The sequence below is a fragment of the Curcuma longa genome, chromosome 15 (genome assembly GCF_044706935.1).
Source record: "Curcuma longa cultivar G26 ecotype Majalengka, Jawa Barat chromosome 15, ITB_CL_G26_1.1, whole genome shotgun sequence".
Classification (NCBI taxonomy): Eukaryota; Viridiplantae; Streptophyta; class Magnoliopsida; order Zingiberales; family Zingiberaceae; genus Curcuma; species Curcuma longa.
In genome coordinates, this window is record NC_133875.1 from 10,343,300 (window position 1) to 10,366,112 (window position 22,813).

The window sequence follows — 22,813 nt, forward strand, 5'->3', positions numbered from 1 at the left end:
GTGTGGAGATTTCTAAGGATTTTGGTTGAGTGATTCGGTGTTTGCTCGAGTTCACAGATCGGTGGCAAATTCTTGATCGAGTTTGGGTTTTCAGCATACCTTGAGCTAGGGAACTAAGGCATGGCTTCTTTGAGGTAAGAACTTAGATCTTGATGCTATGACATTGAGATAAGGTTTTCTAAGTTCATATTCTTGAATTGATCAGAGATTTTAGCTTGATCTGGATTCATAGGCTGATCCTCAGTTTCGGCCGTGAGTGAAGAGGAAGAAGGAGAAGCCGGATCTATAAGGTAAGGGATTGGCTTAGATTTCTAGGGTTTAGATCCTTGTTTAGGGATTTCTTCTTTAATGGATCTTAAACTTAGATTTGATTATCAGATCAATTAGATTTTTGATCGGTTCAGGTGTGGAATCTTGATTCAGCAACAAACAAGAGGAAAGAAGAAGGTGTTACCGGAGGTTGTGCTAGCTGTTAGAGCATAATTAGCTGATTCGAGAGGTGAGTTCGTGATTACAGTTGCTTAGATTTGCTAGTTATTGCACGGTTACTGTTCTACTAGCTATTGTTCTGTTAGTTTGAATTAAACTGATTAAGGTAATTGGTTATTGGAGGGGGGCTGTTAGAATTGATCTATTGGGGTTGCTTGTTGTAAGTATTGATATGAACCCAATTAGATTGATTGGTTAACTAAGATTGAGCTTATCCCTTAGATTAGATTATGGATAACCTAAACTTGGGTCTAATTAACCACGATTGGTTGGTTAGGTTAATGCCTATTAATCTAATATGGGTTAGCTTAGGGTTGATCGAATAGGGAATTGGTTATATTAATTGATTAATGACATTAATTAATTAATCCCTATTAGTATCAATCTAAAGATTGGATTAGTCTAACCTAAGGTTGGTTGATTAGCATAGGTTTGATTATACATGAGGTTAGTTGTATTGATCGATTCGATTAATACAACTAATTGATTGATTAATTAAACCATGTTAATATCAACCTAAAAGTTAGATTAATTTAATTCGAATTAGGTTAACGAGATTGAGTAAAACTAACCCTTAAAATATAATCTAGGGTTTATTTGATATATTCTGGTATTTAGGATGTTGATTTTGTATTTGCAGGACCTTGACCGATTATAGGACTTTGATACTATACTTTCTGGAGGTTCTTATTCGATCTACGGTTATCAGGTGGATAGTCTACTGTATTTAGTCAATACAATCTCTTCCTATTTACAGTACATGTTTCTTTTCATTTCTAGTGATTAGGTTACTTATCATGCTCTTATGACTTGTTATAGATTAGATGCTTTCGATACTCATGTTTATCACATGCTTGATCTATTTCTTTGACCTTATTATCAGTTCTGTTTATACCCCTGATGCTTGAGATCATTGTTATCCATGTTTATGATTACTGTCTCTATTCCAGTTATGTTATCACCATGTTGATACCTGTGATCAGTAGGACTTTTCATTAGTACCTACACATGTTAATTAACACGGTGTTAATTAACATGGTAGAGGATGATTATTCTGACTTGATCATGTCATCATTACGTATGAGCTCGATTGTAAATCCCAATAGGGTGTATCGTGCCGGTAGTTGGCCTATAGTGATATAGGTGGTGAGTCTGAATTTCATATTTCCGGATGTGAAAAGAAGTATAAATATCTTCATATACCAAACGTTCGCTAATTAGTACTGCGTCTTCAAAATTGTAACCTTCCCATGGCATATAAGCTACTAATACGTTTTTTCCTAAAGTGAGTTCCCCACCAACTGTAGCCGCACCGTCCGCTAAAATTTGTCCCTTTTTAATGCATTTACCTCGCGAAACCTGAGGTTTTTGATGCATACAAGTATTTTTGTTGATTCACTCAAACATATGGGGTGGATTACTTGGAGACTTTTGCTCTAGTTGCAAAGCTAAATTCGGTCAGAGTAATTCTTTCTCTTGCTACTCAATATGATTGAACTCTATTTTAGTTAGATGTTAAAAATGTCTTTTTGAATGGTGACCTTCATGAAGAAGTCTACATGTTGCCACCTCCTAGAATTGAAACAAAAGAAAAAGTTTGCAGGCTAAGAAGAACTTTGTATGGACTTAAACAATCTCCTAAAGAATAGTTTGATAGGTTTTGCAAAGTCATGATATTATTTAGCTTTAAATAAGGAAATACTGATCATACACTTTTTGTTAAAAAGAAAGAGGACAGAACTGTTGGGTTTTTCGAGCCGTAAAAACCGCTTTTTGCGTTGCGGAAACCTCGGAACTCCCGTGCCATTGGATCTGTGCGAAGATAAAAACATAAAATGCTCATGTACATGTTTAAAAACCTTAGATCTACACTAGATCTACGAGATAAGAACTTTACCCTCGGTGCGTGCCCTTCGCGTATCCCACTCGTCCACGGTGGAGTCGGATCTCGAGAGCTTCTCGTGTAGTCTCCTCTATGGTATCCACTCGGACACTTTGGTGGGAAAACCAAAACTCAAGGTATGCTAGCACCTTAGGGAGTTTAGGCAAGCACTAGAGGAGAGGGAGAAGGAAGAAAACCAAGGAGGGAGAGAACCCAATCAAGTTCACGTTGAGAGAAAAAGTGAATGAAAAACTCCATTTTTCATCCTCTTGTGGTGGGCCACCACACACCACATTAAAGCCAATTAATCATATTAAAAAGCCTTAACACCCCATGAGTTACAAACCACAATTGTAACCTCCCATGAGGTGGCATTCATGATGATGTGGAGGCTTACCATTGGCCACCACTTATGCCACCTCACCTCAAAGTCAAATGGTCAAGTCAAGCATTGACCATGAGGTGGCATAAGTCAAGTCAACATAGATGATGACATGGCAAAAAGTCAAGTCAACATTTATGATGACATGACACAAAGTCAAGTCAAACTTGACTCCCAAAATTTCTCCTTCTCAAGTCAAGTCAAACTTGAATTCTAATCTCCCAAAGTTGATCAAATCAACTCCACTAGCCTAGTTTGGATTACATCTAACCCAACTTGATTCATCACATGAATCTAATCCTCTTGATTCATCACATGAACCTAATTTCTACCTAATTACCCTTTGAGTGTGACCCTATAGGTTCTTGTAACGTTGGCAATGCCCTAAACTCATTTAGGTGCATAAGTAGTGAGCGGTATCTAGCAACACATCACTACTACCCAAGTTACAAGAATGTTGAGATCCAACATCACCTTGTGACTACTAATTGTGACTCGCACAATATGTGACCATGTCCTTCTATCCTTGATATCAAGATTGATTAAACCGAGGCATAGACCGTGTTATCCTTTAATCAATCTATGTCTTGAACTCCAAGTAGACTCACTCAATCAAACGAGCTCAACATCTCATGTTGACTCATTTGGGCATGGTCATGCACTTTAGTGGTCTCACTCTATCAAGAACTAAGATATCACTCCCGTCATATAGGAGGGATAGATCCCATCTACATCACTCACATCCCACTACATAATTTGTTACATACCCAGTAATCACCTTCATAGTCCACCAGTTACGGGTGACGTTTGACGAAGCCAAAGTATGTAACTCCTTATGTTGGGAACCATGGTGACTTCAGGTCTAAGGACTAATAGTCACACTAATAGCCACATGAGAAAGTATATGACACTCATATAACGATCCATGATACTTTCTCATGGCGGGTCATTCAGTATACATTCTCCAATGCATACCCATGTGTCAACTTGATATCTCATATCCATGACTTGTGAGATCAAGTCATCATGTTGACCTACATGCTAGTCTCAATGTATTAACATTATCCTTGAATGTTAATACTTGACTAGGAATGGTTTAGAGTAGTGTTCTTTATATCATCTCACTATCGATTCAACCAATCAATTGATATAGATATGAACCTACTACTCAAGGACATTATTATACTTAGTTATTTGACACAAATACAAGTAAGTATAATAATCACAATGAAATGCCTTTATAAAATGTAGAAATATGATACATGGAGTCCATACAACAATTATCAAATGATTGGCTCTAGGGCTCTCACTAACAAGAACTACCATTCTCTTAGTTTATGTTGATGATATGATAGTTATAGGTGATGACGAAGCTGAAATCCAAGCTCTTTAGTCCAAGTTTACATCAGAATTTGAAACTAAAGATCTTGGACTATTGAAGTACTTCCTTGGTATTGAAGTTGCTCGGTCTCAAGAAGGAATTTTTATATGTCAGTGAAATTATGTGTTGAATTTACTCAAGGAGACAAAGAAGTTGGGTTGTCGACCATCATCTACTCCTATAGAAGTAAATCATGATCTTACTAATTCTAATGAGGAAGATCTTACTAGTCTAGAAAAGGGAGCATATCAAAGGTTGGTTTGAAAATTACTGTATTTGTTTATGACTAGGCCTGACATCAACTATGTTGTTAGTGTGGTGAGACAGTACATGCATGCTCCTAAAACTGTCCATATGAAGGCTGTTGACAGGATTTTAAGGTACTTGAAGTCATGTCCCAGAAAAGACTTGCTGTTCAAAGGAGGTGCTAATCTGAAGGTGGAATGTTATTCTGATGTAGATTGGGCTGGTTCTCAAGATGAAGAAGGTCCACTTCTAGCTATTGCATTTTTTTGGGAGAAAATCTGGTAACTTGGAGAAGTAAGAAACAAAATGTTTGTGCATGGTTCAGTGCTGAAGAAGAATATCGAGCCATGACACATGGTCTTGCAGAAATATTGTGGGTGTGTTTTTTGTTGGAAGACATGGGATTAAAGGTACAATTACCCCTCAGGCTATATTGTGACAACAAGGCTGCAACCAATATTGCAAATAATCTAGTACAACATGATCGGACTAAACACATTGAGATAGATTGTCACTTTATTTGGGAGAGACTTGATTCCGAAAAGCTATGTTTGCCTTATGTCAAATCTGAAGACCAATTGGTTGATATGTTTACGAAAGCTATACCCCAAGCTATGTTTAATTCTGTTCTTAACAAGTTGAACATGTCTGATATATATGTTCAACTTGAGGGGGAGTGTTGTGAGAAGCAGGGGTAGATAGGTCTTTTCCTCTTATGCTCTTAGGGTTATGCTGGTTATATAAGTCTTGTACATGTTTTCTTTTTTGTAATAGATAATTTTAACACGCGACAATCATATTTGTTTCGGCAGATTCGTTCTTAAAGCACTTGAACCCACTTGGATCACAGCTAGATAAATAGAAGTAAGGCGAAGAGCAATGACACGATATATGCGTTCCCCCGAATATTGGGTATCCGTTGTTAAACCAGGTCGAATACTTTATGAAATGGGTGGAGTATCTGAAACTGTAGCCAGAGCAGCTATTTCACTAGCTGCGTCCAAAATGCCTATACAAACTAAATTTGTCAGGATGGAGATGTAGAACTAAATGGTATATTGAGGATGAAAAAACAACTACAAGTTTATTTATTTCTGGACAGAAAATATTTCTTTTTTTCTTTCCTTCATCCTTTCCATTAAAATAACAGATTCCAATAAAATGATATGATTCAACCTCAAACCCTTTTGAATGTAGCGGATAACAGCGGAGCCCGAGAATTGATGTGTATTCGAATCATAGGAGCTGGTAATTATAGATATGCTCATATTGGTGACGTTATTGTTGCTGTAATTAAAGAAGCAGTGCCAAATATGCCACTAGAAAGATCAGAAGTAATTAGAGCTGTAATTGTACGTACTTGTAAAGAACTCAAACGTGACAACGGTATCATAATACGATATGATGACAATGCTGCGGTTGTCATTGATCAAGAAGGAAATCCAAAAGGAACTCGGGTTTTTGGTGCGATCGCTCGGGAATTGCGACAGTTGAATTTTACTAAAATAGTTTCATTGGCTCCCGAGGTATTATAAATAATACTAAATGAGACTATGATATATCAGAACATCTAAAATAGGATATATCAAAACATCTAAAATAGATCAAATTTAGTGGAGTAGTAGATGGTGTCTCACGCATATACTTTTTTTATAATATTAAAAATTAAACAAAATAAACAAAAAAATGAAAGAAAATAAAACAAACAAAAAAGAGAACATGTTAATTATATCAAAATTAGAAGGCACCAATAATTATAGTTCGCCATGGGTAGGGACACTATTTCCAATATAATAACTTCTATAAGAAATGCTGACATGGATAAAAAAGGAACGATTCGAATAGCATCTACTAATATTACCGAAAATATTGTGAAAATACTTCTACGAGAAGGTTTTATTGAAAACGTTCGGAAACATCAAGAAGGTAACAAAAATTTCTTGGTTTTAACTCTGCGACATAAAAAGACTAGGAAAAGAATACATAGAACTATTTTAAAGTGTATCAGCCGACCTGGTTTACGAATTTATTCCAACTACCAACAAATTCCTAAGATTTTAGGTGGAATAGGAATTGTAATTCTTTCCACTTCTCAAGGTATAATGACGGATCGAGAAGCTCGACGAGAAAAAATTGGAGGCGAACTTTTGTTATATATATGGTGATCCTCCTCCGGTATCCTAATTTTTCTCTAACTTCCTATTTTATAGAGAAGAAAAGTTAATTATATAACTTTTCCTCCATTAGTTGATACTTCAAGGAGCTTACCTGGAATGAAAGAACAAAAATTGATTCATGAAGGTTTAATTACTGAATCACTTCCCAACGGTATGTTCCGGGTCCGCTTAGATAATGAAGATGTAATTCTAGGTTATATTTCGGGAAGGATCCGCCGTAGTTTTATACGGATACTACCGGGGGATAGAGTCAAAATTGAAGTAAGTCGTTATGATTCAACCAGGGGACGTATAATTTATAGACTTCGAAACAAAGATTCGAACGATTAGATAATTTTTTAAGCATTCCTTAACATAATTGATCGTATTGAAAAATTGATGTCTTACTCCATTCCATAGGTTCGAGGGAACAAGAGAACAATAGCCTGACCTAACAAATATTTGGTTCGGTCCGATTCAGGCGCTAATTAAGTTGCCAAATCAAATAGAACCCACCAGTGATTTGATAGTTGATAAGGTAAATACCCATCCCATTCAATGCTAGGCATAATGAGTATAAGGGACTCAAAAAAACCTCTTTTCGCTCTGTATTGCTCCTAGATCAGAATACAAATAATGAATCATAGCACATGGAGCCATCTCATTATCTTCCTCTAAAGATAAAATATGGTAGAATAACTGATCTTTACATCAGTTGATGGAAGAGCCCAATGCAACAAAATGCATGTTGGGTCTTTGAAACAGTTCAAATCATTTCGATAATAATAAGTTTGATCCGTTTTACCGAGAAGGTCTACGGTTCGAGTCCGTATAGCCCTATAATCCTAATATATTTTATATTATTTTAGTATAGCTTTCATTTCCTCATAGTTGTGGCCAGGTATCGTAGAAATGAAAGCATTACCAAATCAATTTAGGAAGTGGAAATCATGACATGATTCCGACTAAAAACTTCAACCTGACCCAACGAAATCTAATTCTAAGTAGCATGGGTCTAAGACGTATTCTTTTTTTGGTCTTAGGTCTTGTATTTGTAGAAAACCCCTGTCCTGACTAATCACTAATCTTTTTTTGGCAGAACAAGAGAAACCTTATTGATTGATTCACAAATAATGGAGAGATAATGAATTGGTACTAAAGGATTAACGTTATATTCTATGAGTTGGGGGGGTTTGGGTTGGGGGTTTGATTTGGTCTATTGAATCATTCGATAATATGTAATTCTTTCATTAGAAAATGTAATGTTATGTAAATCTTTTATGATTCCGTCGATTAGATTACTCCACTCTTTGCTATGTTTCATTGTCTAGTATCTAGTATAGGTGTACTGTAAAAGTTTTTTTGTGTCGGAATCTACCCCATTGTTTGGTGTTATCATTATATTAATAATATTAAGTGTTATTGCCATAACAAAACAAACGAGTATTTTGGTTCATTCCAAATCGTAATCTAGTTTATTCAAAGTTTCCAATTTTTTTTGTTTTTGTAGAGAAAGATATAACTTGTTATATGTCACCTCTCAATTCAACGGATTGAATCAAATTAATTAAGAAAAAAGGAAATGAAATAAATAATTTGAATATACTAATTATAGACTATTTATAGTATTTAATTAATTATTAATTATAGGATATTTATTTTATAATATTATAATAATTATTATAATAATTATTATAATAATTATTATTGGGATATATTAGGTATTAGGATTATAATATAGATAGTAATCATAATAATATATAAATATATATATATATTAGGTAGGATATTATAAATATTAGGATATATAGGATAATATAGGATATTTTAGTATTTTATTAACTTGTTTTTATAGAATTATCTTTTTATAGAGGATAGAGAACCCAAGACAAAGTGAGAGAATCTTGTTTTTGTAAGAAGGAGCACCCTATGTCTACACCATATCTAAATAGAATCGAAATAAAAAATGTAAGTGGGATTTTCTTAGGTGAATCTTTAAACAAAATATGTCCCACAGAAACTCTAAACTATGCCGTTTGATCAAAATATATTCTTCTTTCGCCTAAACTAAGATAAGAAGTTCTGGATAAATTGACACTTCCGATTCGAATCGAATAATTCAGCATATTCCACATTAATAGGAGTACATTTATGTTTCTGCTTCACGAATATGATATTTTCTGGGCATTTCTGATAATATCAAGCATTATTCCTATCTTGGCATTTGTAATTTCCGGAGTTTTAGCCCCGGTTAGGGAAGGACCGGAGAAACTATCTAGTTATGAATCGGGTATAGAACCCATAGGGGATGCTTGGTTACAATTCCGAATCCGCTATTACATGTTTGCTCTAGTTTTTGTTGTTTTTGATGTTGAAACGGTATTTCTTTATCCATGGGCAATGAGTTTCGATGTATTGGGTGTATCCGTATTTATTGAAGCTTTCATTTTCGTGCTTATCCTAATTGTTGGTTCAGTTTATGCATGGCGAAAAGGAGCATTGGAATGGTCTTAACTAAATATTCATACAATCAAAATAAAAAGGAAGGAAAAGATTACATTGAGACAGTTATGAATTTGATTGAGTTTCCCTTACTTGACAAAATAACTACCAATTCAGTTATGGCCGCTTCTCTATGGTACCAGTTGTTGTTTCATTGAATTTGCTTCATTAATAGGCTCGCGATTCGACTTTGATCGTTATGGATTGGTACCAAGATCGAGTCCTAGGCAAGCAGACCTAATTTTAATATCCGATACATTATTTACATGTCAGGAACCAGATTTGAACTGGTGACACGAGGATTTTCAGTCCTCTGCTCTACCAACTGAGCTATCCCGACCATTTCCCATGCATCATCCTGGTGTAGTGTTTGTGTCTATGTCAATTAAAGGGACTAAAAAGTAGTAAAAAATTTAACTAGTAACCGTAAGGATAATGATACGGACTGTGAATGATTCAGTAATAGAGATTATTTGCTCATATATGTTTATTTGTAGAGGTATTGTATCTATCGAAATTGGGATAAGATCTAAGGATTTTAGTTCGGATACATTGTGTAAAAGATCCGTGCTGAGGTTTCGGTCTCGGACCGAAATGATACAATTTCGGTATCGTATCGTGTCATGCCGATATAGTTTTGGTAGTTATTTATTTATATATATAGTAATTATTAGATAAATATATTTATTGTGTATAATTTAAAAATAAATTATATATTGATTTGATATAAGTTCTCAATTATTGACCATTTTAATATTATTAAATAAAAATAAATAAATATATCTTTCTTTAAAGAAAATTATCATCAATAACTCAAATTATAATTGATAATTGATACATCATACATCATAATAAGTTACCTTACTAATACCAAAAGGAGTGACGTGAATCAGATGGAAGCATTGGTTCTTGCAACATTCTGCTTAGATCAACTCCATAGTTCTCCAACACCCAGATTAAATAATCATCCCATGACATGCAATATTGATATTGATTTCTCCACATGTCCATCAGCATATCTCGATTCATCATTGGAAGTTGGACTTGAACTGGCACCATTGGAATTGGAACGGGTACTGACACATGATGAGGATAAACATACACCCCAGAACTCTGATATGATGGATCACTATAAGATGCATCAGAAGTATAATAAGAAGGTCGTGAGTATGATGAACTTCGATCAGAATCAATCTCAGCTAAACTCTCCCTCATATCTTGATAATTATGAGCTTCCTTTTGTTTGTCAACTTTAGATCAGCATCGATACTGAGTCATAATAGTTCTACCTCCATGATCATCATCTTGAGTTGCATGCGTGTAATCTTGCTCACATGTCCAAGGCTCCGGTGCTAGAGTAGAGGGAACATAAGTTTCACCACCACCAGATGCATCACCACTGTTATCACTTCCATTAGTACTTGAACTGCTATCGACATCACTATTATCATTTTGAATTTCTCAACGGACTACAGTGTCAGAAGGTGATGATGTTTCATCACTATCATCATGTTCTTGCTCATCAATTACTTCGAGTGGATTTTCTCTAATTTTCAATTGACCCCTTTCTTTAAAAGTAGGAGTTTTAACTTTTCTTTTCTCTTTAGTAAAAGTTGCAGGAGCTTTACCTTTGTCTTTATCTACAGACTTTGTTGAGTTTGGGGTTCGGATGTTTTAGAACTTCTGGGTCAAGATCCAGAAAATCAAAAATCTTGATCATTATCGTCTTCTTCCTCATCGATATCTCCTCTAGTTTGCATATTTTCAATCTGCTGAGTAAGAAATTCAGATGGTCGTGGTGGGTCTCCTACTTCATCAAGTAATGGATTCTCAGCTTCAACAGCACTCCACCAATCCATCATTGGATCATTCTCAGTTTGGACAAATCTAATATTAAATGGGTATACATCACTAGACTCTTGTTCTTCTTTCTCTTCTGTTATGGCTGTTGGGATGTATACTAGAATCCTAGCTATGTAAATAAATATTCTGAAATGAGAATCACATTTGGTCAATATTTTACAGTGTCCATTTAATCTATACTGTAGATTAACATGGTGTGCGGAGTCACACACAGAAGACCATGTTATCAGTCCCTTATAGATTATAAATAGTGTTCACAACCAAGATGGATTGGACAAACCATCGGAATGGTTGTAGTGTAATTTGGTCTTAGTCTGTCTTGACTATAAAATTACACTAGTACACTTAGTGTGTATTGAGCAGGACCATCTGAGGATTGTTCGATTTATACTGACTATATAATCGAACTAAACCTCTGTTACTATAGATGTACATGCTCTTAATCCCGATATAATAACAAACATGTGTGCTTAATATGTACTTCTTTAATTCATCAAAGGGTGAGGTTTAGATTGATAGATCAATAGGCCCGATGAGTTGGGAAGTAGTATTATATGCATGGTGTGTTGTTAATTATAGAAGGAATCTGTGTCCTATAATCTAGGTTGATGATGACCCCTTGAGGAGCTCATAAGGATTATCATGTAACCCCTACAGGTGGACCTTGTCCGCATGATAATAAGATTGAGTGGTACTACTTTTGGATTAGATGTCGATTAAATACGAGTTGTCAGTAACTCATTTAATTGACGGACATACGATATCTTAAACACAGGGAGACTAATGTACTGATAGTAAGAATGAGCCCATATTGTAATATGGTATTGGTGAGGTAGTTCGATAATAACTCTTTAGTGGTATGAGTTATTATTGATGAACTAAGGTTGTGTGTTCAGGGCGAACACGGGAAGCCTTAGCTCATCAGAAGGCCAAAACTAATTCCTCCTCTAGGTCCCTGTTATAGCCTCTGGGAATCCTCAAGTCCACCTTGGAAGAATTCGTGAAAAAACCAGGCATTCGAGCTCATGCAAGGAGGTGTAATCGATCAGTTGATCGATTACACACCTTGGTAATCGATCAGCTGATCGATTACCAAGCCTCCGGGCAGAACGACTAGTAATCGATCAGCTGATCGATTACCAGGCTTGTAATCGATCAGTTGATCGATTACATGTGTTAATGAGAAGAAGTTACGGAGTTTTAATCGATTCCTTGATCGATTAAAGGCCTGGGTTTGTTTTGGTAACTTCCGGAATTATTCCAAATCTCTCCGATTTGATTGAATCAAATCATGCCATATTTATGGATCAATTATACCATGTTTATGGCTTAAATTATACCATAAATAAAGGATGGCTAGGCTATAAAAGAAGGGGCAAGACTTAACTTTGAGTAGACACAAAATCTTATGGTGGTGACCGAGACTCTCTCGGCAAGCCAACCCCCTTAGCCTCTTCTTCTTCTTCTTTTCTTCTCTTCGGGAGGAAAGCCTGATAGCCATCGGAGGGAGAATTCTGGTGGAGATATTCTTGAAGGATCGTTGCCCACACAACGTTCGAGAAGAGGAGAGGAATACAGCAGAAGATCAAGAGGTCTTCGGGTACGAACTTCGTCCTTCCGAACCGTCGGAAGAAAGGTATAATTTAATGTTTCCGCTTTAATTAAATTATGCTTTTATATTGGATCCTGTAAACCAAACACAAGAGCCCAACGATCGGGCAACTTGAGATCGTTTCGGGAAAATTTTTGTTCTGTAAGAATCTACCGGAACGGTTTTTCAAGACTTTCCCATCAATGGCTCTTAGTTGAAGACGCATATTATAATGAACATAGACCATCTTCTCCAAACGACGATAAGAAAGATGATTTCGAACTTTCGTATGAATGAAGGAGAAAGTTGTCCAATTTCTTTCACAATCACTTGAAGATGTTGTTTGTGAAAGAATCCATACTGCAATCTTTTTCAAATTTGGAGTTGATCCTCTAAATTGTAATCACCACTTAGCTATAAAAAAATTAAAAATAAAATTAAAATAATATTTATATTTGTTGATAATATTACTAATGATTTTACTATATTTACTTGCATCTATTTTATATCCGCATGACACTGCAAAATCATCGCTAAAAGAACCATATGCCTCTCGAAATAATCGACTTTCATTAATCGCCTTAGTAGCTAATTTGTCTATTTGGTTGTAGTCTTGATATTACATTTCTGAGGGCCGCTAATAAATCTTCATTTGTGCCAAGATTATATCGGTATTGATATGCCGGATTGAGATAATAACCTAAAATAATTAAACATATATAACTATTAATAACAAATATTAAAAAAATTCTTTTATCATTAAAAAATACGCACCTGCCAAATGAATATATTTTTCCATTTGATTGTCCCATCTTACAGTGATTATATCAATATAAGGTTGATACTTGGCTGGTGATTGTAGACGCCTCTTAATTTTCTCTTTTTCTTCATAAATTAGACGGTAAACATTGTCCATTTGTGGCTTTTTGTCCATATCAACTTTGCGCAGAACAACGTACAAGGGCTCTACTGCTACAAGAATATCTATAATATAGTCTTAAAATATAATCAATATAATAATTTTTGCACTTCTTTACCTTTGATCGTGTTAGAATATCGAGAGACTTCCTAATCCTCAGAAGTGAACATGGCTTTCAATCCATTTTTTTTCTGAAACAATGATTTTAACAAAAGAAAATGAGTGGCAAACCTAGTCGCTCCTGGTCGCAAAATATGATTATAAAGGAATTTTATTAGCGATTGACCTTTTTTCACTATCTTCTTTACTATATCGAGTTTATCGATATCTGCCATCATCAAATTAATACAGTGTCTGCATGATGTCCAAAATAATGTTTGATGCTTTTGCTCCAACAACTCTCCAACCCTCTTAAAGTTGACATCATTATCTGTAATCACTTGTACTATATGTTCTGCACCTATATCTTGAACCACATTATCCATCAAACGATATATGTAAGGTGCATCATGATAATCTGTAGTTGCATTAATAGATTTATGAAATATGACCTTTCTATTGCAGTATATCAAAAAGTTGATGATGTTCATTCGTGTAGGTCCTGTCCAGCCATCGCATATCAACGTAATCTCATATAAACTCCATTGCTTCGTATATGGTCATCAATCCGAGTTTGTTTGCTAGCTTGGTATGGGAATGCTAGTGGATCAATATCAGCAACATCAACTGCTCGTCTTCGTCCCAGAGAAGAGAAAAAACGATCAATACCACTTTGTGTTGAAGTAATACGAGCACTTGCACTCCTTCCCAATGTTGCTGCAGTAGTTGAGCCAGATCCACTGGCACCAGCTGAGCCACTTCCACCAGCGCTAACTATAGTACCCCCATATCTCATGTGTTGCTCATATTCATATTCAGTTCAAGAGGCATGGAGAGTTGCTAAAAATTCTTCGTCATTTGAAACTTCATCACGACTTTCAAACTCATCATAGGTTGGCTCCGGCTATCTAAAAGTTCACGTTGTTGTTGTTTATACTTCATTATTTTTTTCCCATCAAGTTCCTCTTTCATTGCACGACGAACTCCTTGAGGAACTTTTGGACATTTAGAAACATCTAGATATCCACCAGCAAGATGTTATTTTAGGTGTGTGATCCCACCGCCGCGTCCAATCATATCGCAATACAAGCATTGCCAATGAAATCGATTCTCTAATCGACGTGCATGTCTCTAAGCTGGATCATAAGATTGTTATTTTAGTGTCATTACTCCTGCATTATAAAAAATAATAATAATAAAAGATCAAATAATTCAGAATAAGTATTTATAATTATAGTATTAATTGTCATGACCCGGGAGATAGCCGTTCAAAAAATTTCGGCAGCATCTCCCCAGTATCCCTGACAATTCCCTGTATACATACATATATAAAGGCCAACACGGCCTATCCATACTACAAAATATGGATTTATATGGAAAACAAAAATAAAAGGTGACCCACACGGCCACATACACATCCTACACAATTATAAGTATGAAATTCTACTTCTACACAACTATTAAAAATAATTCGTAAAATAATGAAAATTCAAAGTTATGTAAGAGGAAACGTAACAACAAGAACGAAATCACATATAGAAAACATGTAATAGTTTCGAAAACACCGAAACGAAATCAGAAGTCCGATGGTGCAGAAAAGTAAACAAGTCATACACAAGATACCACAACATACTACAACCATATCCAACACACACAAAATCCTCGTCGTGAGATGGCATTGCTGGCGTCCTCTGTAAGCTCCTACCTGATATCTGGGAAGACAGAAAAATCTCAGGGTCCAAAGATGTGAGTACAAATACTCAGTAGGTAATATAGAAAGACAGTGCATGAATAAAAGAAATAGCAAAAAGATAGGTACATACCAAAGGTCAACAAGGTATCAATAGAATCTCTGCAGATAGTAAACAACTAACATGGATCTCATGTAATGCACCATATGAATGACATGTCAAGCATAGTGCAACAGTCAAGAATCAAACAAGAAGACAATCAAAATGCAGTATCAGTACGGTCCAATACATATATATCATGCACATGATGTGCATACGCATGATGCAACTGCCCCACTCACTACAGCTGTTGGTGCAAGATGCACTAAGATCTTGCCTAGAGTTTCGATGTTTGACAATACACCTAGGTCTGGTCAGTTTTGACCAAGGGGTGATCCAAACAGGACTTGATGTTTGGATGTGTGGAAGTGAGTAAGAAGATCTAGTCGGTTAGACTAGACAGTGGAAGTCCTAATCTGGAAGATTGGGCAAGGGAAGTCCTGGTGAGTGAAGCTGGGCAAGAGAAAGTCCTAGTTGTAGGCTAGGCAAAGGGAAGTCCTGATTTGGAGGATCAGGCGGAAGTCTTGGCAGAGTCAACGTGCACCAGGCAAAGACCTGGACTTGGTCAGGAGGACCAAGTTGCGGAAGGCTGGACTTGGTCAGGAGGATCAAGTTGCAGCGGAGGACTGGACTGATCAGGAGGATCAGTTGCAGTCAAGTAGAAGAGTGGACTGATCAGGAGGATCAGTTGCATTCCAAGTCCTGGGGGGCAACGACAGAGCCGAGCACAAGTCCAACAAGTCTGGGTGACTTGGTTGGCACAAATTCTCCAGAATGGAGTGGGTTAGACTAACCTAGGATTTCGGGAGAAATCCGAAGTTAGACTCACAAGGTAAAGTTAGGTTTGCTTCTTTGTATGCATGCTTGTTTTGCAGGAACCATAATGCAGGTCGAACTTCAAACGGCCATAACTTTTGACTCGGGACTCAGAATGAGGCAAACTCGGATGCGTTGGAAAGCTCTCTCAGAGATCTACAAAAAAGGTTTCTGGAGTCGACTCAGATTCGGGCTGGAGTCGACTCAGAATGGCACTTGAGTCGACTCAGAAGGGCATTTGAGTCGACTCGGGCAACAGATAATGGGCAGAATCGAGCAGGATAAAGTTTTATCATCCACGTCAGCTGGAGTCGACCCAGATGGGCATCTGAGTCGACTCAGGAGGTGTATATAAGGCCGTGAACGTGCAGAAGCAACTCAATTCAAGCCAGAAACCTCCCAACTCATTCTGTGGTGCTGTGAAACGCAAAAGAGGCCAGTTCTTGCAACCGGGGAAGATCCAGAAGGAGTGCGGGGCGCTCAGGACTTCCAGATCGGGCACAAGAGTTTGCTTTTAATTTATTGCATTTAATTTCAATTCTTAAGTTATTGTTTATCGGACTGTAAGACGGGTTTCTCCGCCTCCGAACAAGGTTCGGGAAGGAGACCACTAGTGGACGGGCGCCTCCCGTGATTAGGCCTTGGACGTACTAACCCTGGGGGGTTAGGAACCAAGTAAATCCCGCGTGTCCCTGTGTTTTATTTTAATATCCGCTGCTTAGTATTTGATAGTAAACGAACGAAAGTGAAAAAGCGATACGCGCTATTCACCCCCCCTCTAGCGCGTACACGATCCTACAATTGGTATCAGAGCCGGTGCGCTCTTGATTGGACTAACCGCCAAGGGAGCAAGACGGCAAAGATGGAGGGGGAAAAAGGTACATTTTAAATTTTAATTTTAAATTTCATATAATATGTTTTAAGTGCAGGGAGAGAGGGCACTACAAAAATAAGTGCCCTACTCGTAAGATTCGGACGGCACCACCGGCGGCAAAGGAGCAACCGATGCCAGGAGCCCGGAAGAACAAAGATCACATCCGATGCTTCAAGTGCCAAAAACGCGGACACTACAAGAATCGATGCCCGGAGAGGAAGACGGCGAAAAAACCGGTATGTTTTAAAAATTACGAAAATACCCCTAGGTTGCATGCCCATGCTAGATCTATTTTTTCTGAAAATTTAGATAATTTTTCTGTAAATTTAGAAAATTTAGAAAAAGTAAATTTGAACAAATCAAAATTAGAAAATTTAAACTTAGATTTAAATAATTTGACTAATTCAAATTTGAACAATTCAAATTTGAAAAATTCAAATCTAGATGATGAACTTTGTTTCAATAAGAAATTGATTCTATCATTGATGTATCCGGAATTCAATATGGATAGGTATATCCAACATATATACCTTTTCCCCTACCTTTAATTTTTACAGTGCGAATTTAAATAGTGGAACGGTCGATATTCATTCTTTTTTTTCGTCCTATCTCTTCCCTTTCCGAATCAAACCAGAGGAATGTCTCATTTTAATTTAGATTGTATCTTTTCTTTATCCTTTTCTTATCTTAGCACCTATTATTCACTATAACTATATATAATTAACAATTAAATTATAAGTCACTAGTTAATAACTATTAAATTTCTATAATTTTATAGAACTGCTTTAAAAAATTTTAAGTTTTCAGAAAGAGTTCGATTTTTTCGAATTATAATTTACAATTTGATTAAATTGATATTCATCATATTATAATTAATTAAATTAAATAAGTAAAATTCCATTTTTTTTTTTATTTTATATCATTTTTTTTTTATTAAAAATATATAATTAATATCTTTTATATTTATATAGCTAAGCTAAGATTGGCTAATAAATGAAATCTAGTAGTTTCTTTGATTTCTATATACTATTTTTCTCTTATGTTATGTGATATGTGAGCCTGCTTAGCTTAGAGGTTAGAGCATCACATTGGTCAAACTGCGATAGCCAACTTTTTTCTATCGATTTTTTACGTGATTGAGAGTCTCTCTCCATTTTATCAAAATGTTGAATTACTGATCCATCTATTATGTCGTGGTAACTTGCAACTATAAATAAAAAACAACATATTGGAAGAATTAGATCTCTTTATACAGAACAAATCATAAAAGAACAAATTATAAAACGTAGCCACAACTTCCTATATATACAAAAAAAATTAAAATTTATTTATATATATATATATATATATATATATATTATATATTTATATATTATATATAGAAATCATATATATACATATATACCAAAAATACGGATAGTGATACAATTTATTTTATTCTACTTTTTGTAGTATTTCAATAAATTTAGCTTTGCATTGTTTATCCTTTAGTTCAGACTTAATTTAGAGTTTAGTTTGATGGGAAAGTCTTGAAAAACCGTTCCGGTAGATTCTTGCAGAACAAAAATTTCCCGAAACGATCTCAAGTTGCTCGATCATTGGGATTTTGTGTTTGGTTTACATGATCCAAAAGAATAATTTAATTAAAGCGGAAATATTAAATTATACCTTTCTTCCGATGGTTCGGAAGGACGAAGTTTGTACCCGAAGACCTCTTGATCTTCTGCCGTATTCCTCTCCTCTTCTCGAACGTTGTGTGGGCAACGATCCTTCGAGAATATCTCCACCAGAATTCTCCCTCCAATGGCTATCAAGCTTTCCTCCCGAAGAGAAGAAAAGAAGAAGGAAAGGCTAAGAGGTGGCTTGCCGAGAAGGTCTCGGCCACCACTCTTATATTTGTTGTGTGCTCTATAGCCAAGCCTTGCCCTTCTTTTATAGCCTAGCCATCTCTTATTTATGGTATAATTAGAGCCATAAGCATGGTATAATTAATCCATAAACATGGCATGATTTGATTCAATCAAATCGGAGAGATTTGGAATAATTTCGAAAGTTACCAAAACGAACACAGGCCTTTAATCGATCAAGGAATCGATTAAAACTCCATAAAATTTTCTCATTAACACATGTAATCAATCAACTGATCGATTACAAGCCTGGTAATCGATCAACTGATCGATTACAGGCCTGGTAATCGATCAGCTGATTGATTACCAGTCGTTCTGCCTGGAGGCTTGGTAATCGATCAGCTGATCGATTACCAAGGTGTGTAATCGATCAGCTGATCGATTACATCTCTTTGCAAGAGCTCGAATGCCTGGTTTCTTCACGAGTTCTTCCAAGGTGGACTTGAGGGTTTCTAGAGGCTACAACAGGGACCTAGAGGAGGAATTGATTTTGGTCTTCTAATGAGCTAAGGCTTCCCGTGTTCGCCTCGAACACACAACCTTAGTTCATCAATAATAACTCATGCCACTAAAGAGTTATTATCGAACTACCGCACCAATCCCATATTACAATATGAGCTCCTTCTTACTATCTGTACATTAATCTCCCTGTGTTTAAGATATCGTATGTCCGTCAATTAAAATGAGTTACTGACAACTCGTATTTAATCGACATCTACTCCAAGAGTAGTACCACTCAACCTTATTATCATGCGGACAAGGTCCACTTGCAGGGTTTATATGATAATCCTTATGAGCTCCTCAAGGGGACATCATCAACCGAGATTATAGGACACAATTTTCCTCTATAATCAACAACACACCATGTATATAATACTACTTCCCAACTCATCGGGCCTATTGATCTATCGGTCTAAACCTCACCCTTTGATGAATTAAAGAAGTACATATTAAGCACACGTGTTTGTTATTATATCGGGATTAAGAGCATGTACATCTATAGTAACAGAGATTTAGTTTGATTTTATAGTCAGTATAAATCGAACAATCCTTAGATGGTCCTGCTCAATACACACTAAGTGTACTAGTGTAATTCTATAGTCAAGACAGACTAAGACCAAATTACACTACAACCACTCCGATGGTTTGTCCAATCCATCTTGGTTGTGAACACTATAATCTATAAGGGGCCGATAACATGGTCTTCTGTGTGTGACTCCGCACACCATGTTAATCTATAGTATAGATTAAATGGACACTTCAAAATATTGACCAAATGTGATTTTCATTTCAGAATGTTTATTAACATAGCTATGATTCTAGTATACATCCTAACATAGTTTTCATTTTTGTTTATTCTTAAACAATGAAATTTTAATAAAATAAAAAAGGAGTCTTAATGTCTCGTTACCAAGGACCTCGTTTAAAAAAAATACGTCGTCTGGGGACTTTACCAGGACTAACTAGTAAAAGACCTAGATCCGGAAGTGATCCTAAAAACCAATTGTGTTCTGGTAAAAGATCGCAATATCGTATTCGTCTAGAAGAAAAACAGAAATTGCGGTTTCATTATGGTTTTGAAAGAGCAATAATTACTTAAATATGTGCATATCGCTGGAAAAGCTAAAGGGTCAATAGGTCAGGTTTTACTACAATTACTCGAGATGCGTTTGGATAATATCCTTTTCCGATTGGGTATAACTTCGACGATTCCAAGAGCCAAGCAATTAGTTAACTATAGATATATTTTAGTTAATGGTGGTATAGTGGATATACCAAGTTATCATTGTAAACCGAGAGATATTATTACTATGAAGGATAAAGAAAGATCGAAAGCTCTGATTAAAAATTATATTTCTTTGTCCCCCGATGAGGAATTGCCAAAACATTTGTAACGACCCGGCCTGTCCGTCCGTGGGAATTCTACTTATCCCGACCCCTATTTTTCTGTGGGTCATGGGCCATCGACCATCGACCGTGCCGTTACCTTACTAGGACTTTCCACCCCTACTTAGTGGATTTTTGTCTTCCCCAGATTCGAACTCTAGACCTGCAGGCTAAAGTACTAAAGTTCCTTGAATCTGGCAACTCTCACTTGGTTACCAGATTCAAGGAACTTTAGTACTTTTGCCTGCAGGTCTAGAGTTCGAATCTGGGAAGACAAAAATCCACTAGGCAAGGGTGGAAAGTTCAAGTAGGTAATGGCACGGTCGATGGTCGATGGCCCATGACCCACAGAAAAATAGGGGTTGGGATAAGTAGAGTTCCCACGGGCGAACGGGCCGGGTCGTTACAATAAAAAGGCACCTTTTTATTGTAACGACCCGGCCCGTTCGCCCGTGGGAACTCTACTTATCCCAACCCCTATTTTTCTGTGGGTCATGGGCCATCGACCATCGACCGTGCCATTACCTACTTGAACTTTCCACCCCTGCCTAGTGGATTTTTGTCTTCCCAGATTCGAACTTTAGACCTGCAGGCTAAAGCATTAAAGTTTCTTGAATCTGGTAACCAAGTGAGACTGTTCTCACTTGGTTATCAGATTCAAGAAACTTTAGTACTTTAGCCTGCAGGTCTAGAGTTCGAATCTGAGGAAGGCAAAAATCCACTGGGCAGGGGTGGAAAATCCAAGTAGGTAACGACACGGTCGATGGTCGATGGCCCATGACCCACAGAAAAATAGGGGTCGGGATAAGTAGAGTTCCCAAGGGCGGATGGGCCGGGTTGTTACAATAAAAAGACACCTTTTTATTGTAATGGCCCGGCCCGTCCGCCCGTGGGAATTCTACTTATCCCGACCTCTATTTTTCTGTGGGTCATGGGTCGTCGACCATCGACCGTGTCATTACCTACTAGAACTTTCCACCCCCGCCCAGTGGATTTTTACCTTCTCCAAATTCGAACTCTAGACCTGCAGGCTAAAGTACTAAAGTTCCTTGAATCTGGTAACCAAGTGAGTCAAGGAACTTTAGTACTTTAGCTTACAGATCTAGAGTTCGAATCTGGAGAAGGCAAAAATCCACTGGTCAGGGGTGAAAAGTCCGAGTAAGTAACGGCACGATCGATGGTCGACGGCCCAGGACCCACAGAAAAATAGGGGTTGAGATAAGTAGAATTCCCACGGGCAGACGGGCAGACGGGTCGAGTCGTTACAACATTTGACTTTTGACTCATTCTAATATAAAGAAGTAATAAATCATATAGTAGATAGTAAATGGATTGGTTTAAAAATAAATGAGTTGTTAGTCGTAGAATATTATTCCCGTCAGACTTGAACCTCACAAAAATAACAAAGAAAAATTCATAGAATTTTGTCTGTTTTCACTAAAATAAAAATAAATAAATCTAAGGGCCTTGGTCCGAATTTTTATTATTCACCTATCACAAACGGACAAGTAGTAAAATTTTTTATTCTTTCTTTTTTCGATATTTATATTTTACGTATCATAGTAATGTGATTAGGAATCGAGAATTTATATCAAACAAGGGTTCTCTTGTTGAGATGATGGTATTTGATTTGATTCAGTAACGTCAGTGAATTAAGATAAACGGAAAGAGAGGGATTCGAACCCTCGGTAAACAAAAGTCTACATAGCATTTCCAATGCTACGCCTTGAACCACTCGGCCATCTCTCCTACATAATCTTATTATTGACCAAAAATTGAGTGAACAGTGAATAGCGAGTCATTCATATTATTGCAGAACAAGTGCGACTGATGAATAGTTCCATAAGAAAAATTCCTTTCAAATCAAATAAAATTTTTTATTTCTCAACAAAAATTTAGCTCATTAGCTATCCCATGGATCTAATACAAATTAATGAATCGTCTTGTGTATTTTTATATTTAAATTGTATGACATAGCATATGCATGTTATGCAAACAAAAACCAAAACGAAATAATTTTTCTATAAAA

General features: G+C 36.4%; 2 non-coding genes and 2 pseudogenes across 2 annotated transcripts; all 4 read right to left on the bottom strand.

Moving 5' to 3' along the window:
- Positions 1-13,896, bottom strand: part of LOC141845967 (uncharacterized) — a 15,020-nt pseudogene extending 1,124 nt beyond the window's left edge.
- TRNAF-GAA (transfer RNA phenylalanine (anticodon GAA)) lies at positions 9,306-9,378 on the bottom strand. The gene has a single exon. It is a non-coding gene; the product is annotated as a tRNA-Phe (tRNA).
- Positions 13,897-13,918: 22 nt separating the features above from the next.
- On the bottom strand, positions 13,919-14,677 carry LOC141845968 (uncharacterized; annotated as a pseudogene).
- Positions 14,678-22,446: 7,769 nt separating this feature from the next.
- TRNAS-GGA (transfer RNA serine (anticodon GGA)) lies at positions 22,447-22,533 on the bottom strand. Its single transcript has one exon. It is a non-coding gene; the product is annotated as a tRNA-Ser (tRNA).
- Between the last annotated feature and the right edge of the window lie 280 nt (positions 22,534-22,813).